Source organism: Octopus bimaculoides, chromosome 21 (genome assembly GCF_001194135.2).
Source record: "Octopus bimaculoides isolate UCB-OBI-ISO-001 chromosome 21, ASM119413v2, whole genome shotgun sequence".
Taxonomy (NCBI): domain Eukaryota; kingdom Metazoa; phylum Mollusca; class Cephalopoda; order Octopoda; family Octopodidae; genus Octopus; species Octopus bimaculoides.
The window spans coordinates 35788389-35796612 of record NC_069001.1 but is presented as its reverse complement, the minus strand read 5'-3'; the positions used below and the strand labels follow the sequence as shown (position 1 = coordinate 35796612).

The window sequence follows — 8224 nt, the reverse complement described above, 5'->3', positions numbered from 1 at the left end:
ACAGGAAAAAAAAAAGGAAAAGAAATGAAACTAAAAACAAAATAGATGTCAATGATGCCTATGATGATGGTGATGATGATGATGATGATGCCTATGATGATGATGATTATGATTATGATGATGGTAATGATAATGACGACAATGATGACAATGACAATGATGATGATGATGCCTATGATGATGGTGATGATGATGAGACGAAACGTGTTGTGGTGATAAGGACGACAAACATGATAATAGTGCTGAGGTAATGATGTTGTCAACAGAGATGATGATGATGGTGGTGTTGATGATGATGGTGATTGTCAGAATGACATTGTGAGTGATGATCAGAACGATAACAATAATAATGGTAAGGATAACAACGGAGATAATGATGACAACAGAGATGCTGACGGTGATGGTGATGCAGATGATGATAAGGATCATTGGGATAAGGACGGTACCGAGATTATGATGATGGTGAAGTCTACGACGATGCTGGTAATGGTGATGATGACGATGATGATGATGAAAATGTTGCCACTGGAGATAATGACAACAATGATTGCGATGATGACGGTGATGACGATGATGATGGTAATGACAATGAAAGCGTTAATGATGCGACGAAGGTGGTGATGAAACAGTGACAAGGATAGTCATGTCAATGACGGTAGGGGGAAGAAACTGATGACCACCACAACAACAAGAAGACTGGCAAGAACACAGCGATGCAGATAATGACGGGAATAGAAATATGTTATCAAATGAGGAAATCAAATTCTATTTGTCATTTCGCTTCATTGATTGGTATGATTTGTTTTACACAATCAGATTGCTCTGAACATTTGTCTTCGTAGCAAAGATGAAGGAAGAATCTGGTCTGTGACTTGAAGCAGTTTCGTTTCCTTTGAGACGACTCCTTCATATAATGTCGAAAACAATTACTTGATTGAAAATCTAATTCGTTAATTAAGAGAGAGAAATCAGCTTGTTTAAAAATTGCATTACATAATAGGAAGCCGCAGATAATTTAGTTCTGCAGATTCTTCAACCGTTTCCTCGTTTCTTTGGAGATTTTTCTGTGATTCTGCCACACAAGCAATCAAATGTTTTCAAAACAATTAATTTAACCCTTTTTCAGATAATATTTTTTAATTAAAAACACTCTTTAGAAGGTAGCTAAGGTAGCTAGCTAACAGGCAGTGTGGTTAGAGTGTTGGATAAAATACCTTATGGTATTTGTTGTGAGTCTCAGCACACAGGGTTCAAATCCTACTGAAGCCAACTTTGCTGTTTATTCTTTTGGAGTCGATGGAAAAGTACCAAACCAGGGCAGTGGATATACGGAACTATTAAAAGGTCCAATTATGTGCATTGACATGCCTGTTCTGGTTCTTTGAAATCCCTCAGCAACATCTGAGATGACACAGGTGCCACGCTGCATGGACCATGTGTTTGGCGTTTTCCTTGGATAAACACCCATGGCGTAAACAGATGAGACCTGTATGTATGGACAACTACCAGGCTTCCTCAAAAAAAATTCTGCCCAGGACTGCAAATAAATAGGCAGATGTACTGGTCAATACTGACCGAGAGAGGCCCAAGTGAGAAATAATGTCACACTTTTAATGGACATGTTCCTTAATGGCAAATACACTCTTGATGTGTTTCACTTCATTTCACAATCATTTTTGCTCTTAATATTTATTCTGATGAATAAAAAAAAATCTACAAAACATTTTGCACAAATGCTTCATTTAATGAATTTTCATGTTTCATTTAATGTTTGTTTTTAAGAATCAGCCATTTGCAAGGATTTTGCCAAATAACAAACTTTTTTCAACTTTTTGTTGTGACAAAAAGTTTCTTAATTAAAATGACAAAAGCTTTTAATTAAAAACGTGAATAATTTAGAATTAAATTTTGTGCTACAGAAGCAGAGCAGTCTCAGACAGATTTGGTGTCTAAAGAGTTAACTTTGTTGGACAAGATGTTATTTGAAATTGTCACTGCCATTGTTGTCCTTTCAATATCCAATTTTCTGTGTCTTTCATGAATCAGACAGAAGTGATTGTGGCAGATTTTCTATGGCTGGATGCTCTTCCTGTTATTCTCTCTCAACTGCTTCCAAAAGCAATATTTCTGCACCGCCAGACATGTTTCCATGGAACATTGGAAATGAAGAACATAGCTTGTGTAATGGTGACACTCATGCACAACTATGATGTGATGTCAAAACAAGGACACACACACCTTGGGTTTCTTTCAGTTTCCATATCAAGTGACTAACAAGGTTTTGGTTGGCCTGTGGCAACAGTAGAATAAATACTGTGTGACTGAACTTGTGGTTGGGAGGCAAACTTCTTATCCACATAACCATGCCCGTGTTTAACCATGTGGAACAATTTAATGATGTAAGGTTACTGTTATAATTATGAGAAGCATCCACATATTTAAGATCTCTCTTAACACATCAAATTACACACTGACTTACACTCCTGAAAATCATAGCCAATTTAATTTTGAAATCTTATTTAATCAATCAATCATTTCCTTTTATTGTCTTGTGTTAACCAAAGTAGTTGAACATTTAAAAAAAAAATTTAACTCTTTCATGGCCACATAATAATTTTGATGGTATTGTTGATGTGTTTCCCTTCATCTCACAACCAATTTTGCTTTTTATATTTATTTTGTTAAAGATGAAAAAGCAACAAAACGTTCATCCTCTGATCGTTACGAAAGCAGGAAAATAAATGCTGTTTGAGTTAACCATTTTATTGACATAATTCTGTTGAAATACATTGACTTGGTTTCAATAAATTTTGAAAAATAACAAAGAAATTTAGGGAAATAATTCTGTCATTAATAAGCTGGTGTTTGGAGCATAAATTAACATGGAATTTTGACAGAAGGTTTTGCAACTTGGATCACTTTCAGTTGAAAATTTGTATCCTAAAACCAGGCCTTGTAGAAAGGATTATTTATTTGGGGAGCTTGTTAAAAAATATTCATTAGTGACAGGGGCAGTATTAATATCGAGAGGTGATGTCTATCCCCACTTAAACATGGACGTCCATGGTAACAACTACAGAATAATTTTTTTCTAACAGAGCATTCACTTTTAAGTGGGGATAAACCTGTCAAACCAAGGGAAGTCGTAGTTGTGGTTGATACTGGTGTCACATAATGACACCTGTGCCAGTGGAACGTAAGAAGCACCTTCGAGTGTTGGGCCTCACAGAGGCAACAACCGAGACCTTTGGCATTATGTTGTGCTTGAGAAGAAGACCCATGAAGCCAAGTAAAATCACAGTCGTGGCAGATACCAGTGTCACGCAAATGGCACCCATGCCGGTGGTACATAAAAGAACCCATTACACTCTCAGAGAGGTTGGCATTAGGAAGGGCATCCAGCCCTAGAAACCTGACCCAATCAGACTGGGGTCTTGTGCAGCCTTCCAGCTTGCCAGCCCTGGTCAAACCGTCCAACCCATACCAGCATGGACGATGGACACTAGAAGATGATGACGACGATGATCTGGTGTTTGGAAGATATATTAACGTGAAATTTCAGAAAGTTTATATCATAGAACCAGCAATGGTTTCAAGTGGATGATTTCAGAAGGGTTAAACAAGTAAATTTAAATTGGAAATATAGAGCTGTGATAAGTATTATTGCTGCTGTCTATCCCTACGTCAGGCTGAACTGTTTCATTGCTATGCTACTGTTGAATTAAACAGCCTTTGTTTCAATCAATTTCAAAAACAATCAAGAACTTGTGTTTGGAACATAGACTAATATGAAATTTCGATGGAAGATTTTAATTTAGATCACTCTAAAATAGAGAATTTGTATTATAGATCAAGGAATGGTTTCAGGAAAGTGATGAGGTTTTTCATATCAAAAGGGTTAACTTGTAGCTCCCTTTTATGTTGAAACACACTATCTATATTCCATTTAAGTTTTAAAAATAATCAAAAATCTGAAAGAGTGTAGAAAAATAGCTTTTTCCTTGTTAAGTTGGTGTTTGGAACATAACTTAAAAGGTTGTAATATTAAATTATGATAACAGTAAAACTGATATATGAACGTTTTAAAATGACAGTTGCATGTCATACGACTATAACTATCTTTAACAGTTTGACATCAAATATTTTTAACTTAAAACGCTTCATATCTCTTGAAGCAGTTAAATGATCGATGAGCAGGGTTTTTTTTTAATTAAGAGCACAAAAAATCGATTTGTTTGAAAGCTGCATTGCACACACAAGAAAATGACAGATAATTTTAGTTTTCAAACACAGTAATCCTTTAATTACTTCCGTTTATCATCTTATAACATACAAAAGCGGTTGAGTGTTTCAACAATAATTTAACTCTTTCATGGCCACATCTTTTATAAATGAATTACATGTATAAACACAGGCAATACTGTGTGGTTAACATCGTTTGCTTTGAAACCACGAGGCCTTGAGTTAAAGCCTACTGTATGATGGGAAACTGTTGGTTTTCTATAAATGACCTTGCTTGGACTTCTAGTACATCCCTCTATAGCCTCAGGCAGGTAAATGCCTCATAAGTCATCATCATCATTTAACATGTCTTCCATGCTCGCATGAGTTAGAAGGTTTGACAGGAGCTGACAAGCCAGAGGACTGCACCAGGCTCCAGTCATCTGTTGTGGCATGGATTTTAGGCTTAACATCTTTCCGAACATCAACCAGTTTATAAAATGAATTTAGTAAATGGAATCTGAGCATACGTGTGTGTGTGTGTGTGTGTGTGTGTGTGTTGGTGCATGGCCTAGGGGTTAGGGTGGTGCGTTTATGGTTGTGAGATTGCGGTTTCCATTCCTGGACCAGATGGTGAGTTGTGTTCTTGAGCAAAACACTTCACCTCATGATGTTCTGTGATCACTTCAACACCTGACAGGTAGGACACCATGCTCTGATCAGGTAACATTGGTTTGAGAGCAGACATGTTTGATCCTGAGAAAGAAATCATTTGTGCAGGTTGTTCAGCAGGCAGTTGTAGAAGTGTCTAACATAGGCACAGGAGTGGCCGTGTGGTAAGAAGCTGGCTTCCCAACCATGTGATTCTGGGTTCAGTCCATTTGCACTGTACCTTGGGCAAGTGTCTTCTATTATAGCCCCAGGCCAACCAAAGCCTCTTGAGTGGATTTGGTAGATGGAAACTGAAAGAAACCTGTCATATATGTGTGTGTGTGCACATGTGTGTGTGTGTGTGTGTGTGTGTGTGTGTCTTTGTGTCTGTGTTTGTCTCCAACCACCTATAGAGAACCAGTGTTGGTGACAAAAGATAAAAGATAACGAAAATAAAATAAAAAAAGATAAAAAGTTGCAGCATATTGAGGTACAAAAGAAGCAGGGGAGTTGGGAGGTGGGGGTCACATTATAATCAAGATCATATTGTCCCAAATTAAATGTGGATTGTTGTTTCCGGTACAAGACAGAACACAAGCACTCAGAGAGTACAAATCTCCACCAATGTCCTCTCAACAATTAGCCAGAGATGATTTTTAAAATGAGAATATCTGAAATAGACTGCTCTCTCAAATGAGAATACTAAAAATGAACCTGACCGTTCTCAAAAATTAAGCAAAAAAAAAAGAAAATGGAAAAATAATCCAGACAGACAAAAGGCCAAACATCCCTGAAAGTTTGATCTGAATCCATCCAGCAGTTCTTGAGATATCTTGTCCATGGACAAACAAACAAACACAACTGAAAAGAATACCTTCACCTTTGCTAAGGTGGAGGTAATAATCACTGATAAGCTCCGACATTTTTATTCCAGGAACTCTTCTGACTTTATATAACCTCTATCAATGAATCATTCAATTTATTTACTATATACCATTTCATTAGACTTCTTTGATGTACATTCTATATACATACATACATACATACATACATACATATATATATATATTATATATATATATATGTATGTATGTATGTATGTAATTTTGGGTGAAGGTGATGGGGTGGATGGGAAATGCCTTATTTTAGAATAAATTAGTTTTTTTCATTTTTTTCTTCCTTCTTCTTAAGTAATCTCTCCCATTTTTTTTTACCTTCTGGCTTGCTTGTGTTTCTCGTTCTGATTGTATGTTCTTTAGTGTGTGTGTGTCTGTGTGTGTATCTATGTGTGTGTATGTGTGTAAGAGAGAGAGAGAGACTGCGTGAAAATGTGTGTATGTTGGATTTAATGTATTTTCATAACAGGGAGGAGGAGGTGGAGGAGAAGATGAGAAAAAGAAGGAGGAAGAAAAGGAAGTAGAGGAAGAGAAAGAGAAAGAAGAGCAAGAGGTGGAAAAGTAAGACAGGAGAAAAAGGCAAAGAGGAAGAGAAGAAGAAGAAGGAGGAGGAGGAGAAGGTGGAAGAAAAAATGAGGTAAAAGACAGAAGGAAAAGAGGAAAGAAGAAAATGAAAGAAGGAGATTTATAGAAAGATAAATGTAGAACTTATTCATATCTTGTTTTCCACCCCCACTCCTTCACCCCCGTCTCCTTCCTCCTTTTTTTTTTTTTTTCCTTCTTGTTTCTGTAAATAAACTCATTGAAATTGATGCCAATAAAAAAGGGACGTAAATTTGATAGGTTCAAGACAGAAGCGCAAAAGAAAGAGAAGGAGAGAATGGGAATGAGAAACACACACACACACACACAGAAGTATTATTTGTAAAGTGAGAATAATTAAATCTTTCTCTATCAATATTTTAAATAAAAAAAAAGGGGGTGGTTTTGATCTATAATTAAATCTCTTTGAAACACGAATCTCATGAAATAATATGTCTGAAATCTTTGCTTCGTTATCAAAACTTTCTCTTTTGATTCAGAATTTTTTTTTTTATAGGTGTTGGGGTAGCTGTGTGGTTAACAAGCTTGTTTTATAAACCATGTGGTTTCAGGCTCAGTCCCACTGCAGGACACCTCGGGTTGGCATTCTTTACGATAGCCCTGAGCTGACCAATGCATTGTAAGTGAATTTAGTGAATAGAAACTGTGTGGAAGCTTGTTATGCATTTGTGTGTGTGTTGTGTGTGTGTGTGTGTGTGGATATATATAGTGCAGGAATGTAAGTAATTTACTTATTATTAAATATAATAATATAAACTATTTACATGTTTTTAAGTTACAAAACAATTTGTCATGATATTAGAATTTTATTGCACTTTTATTTGTTTCAGTCGTTTGATAACAAGGCTAAGGCAATGTGATATTTCTAGGACATTTATAAATAAAAAGGTGGCCTTACAGCTGTTTCAGGGAAATAAATGATATCCCATCATCAGAGATGAGTTAAAAGAGCTTCAATAGAAGGAATTAGTACAGTTCATTATTTAGAAGAAGTTTTTCTGGAGAGGAAGAGTTATGCAAGAAATTAGATATCATGCAGAAAGTATGAAAGAAAAATGGATCCTTTTGGGTTTCTGGATACCAAAACATCTTATGTACATATGTGTGTATGTGTGTATGTATGTATGTATGCATGTATGTGTGTGTATGTATGTATGTATGTATGTGTGTGTATGTATGCATGTATGTATTATGTATTTATGTATGTAATATGTATGTATATATGTGTGTGTGTATTTATGTATGTATGTATGCATGTATGAATGTATTATGAATGCATAATTGTAGACATATTTATACATATAAATTAAAGTGTAGACTAACTCCCATGTAAGCATATATATATGAATACATAATAGATACATTTATATGTATGCATATAAAAATACACCAATTCTCATATAAACATATATATATGCACATATATATGTTCATTTATATATATATAAGTGCATATAAATATGTATATATGAGCACATCAACATATATATATATGACTATACATACATATATACAGGCATATGCATATATTGCCCATATGCAGAGATAATAGGCATAATGTCTAGCCGCGAGTCTTTATTTAATGGCTTAAACTTGTATTAAAGTAACTTTGTGAATGAAAAAGACCATGGAAAATGCGAAAAAAAAGACAAAAGACAAAGATGAACAAAAATAGTAGAGCAATAAAATATTAAGAAATACATAAATGACTAAAAAACTAAAAAAAAGCCCAACAAAAATAATCACCCCCACCCCCATCATGCACCTCACAAAAAATGAATAAACCAAGATTTTCTCATAAAAAAGCCCACATAAAAAAAAAAAAACCCCACAGACAGTTAAACACTTCTTTT

The 8224-nt window shown here is 35.3% G+C and overlaps 1 protein-coding gene across 1 annotated transcript in view; it reads right to left on the bottom strand.

Moving 5' to 3' along the window:
• The window catches only part of LOC106875053 (neuron navigator 3), a 629108-nt gene that overhangs the window by 508557 nt on the left and 112327 nt on the right, over positions 1-8224 (bottom strand). The gene's annotated exons all lie outside the window — the stretch shown is intronic.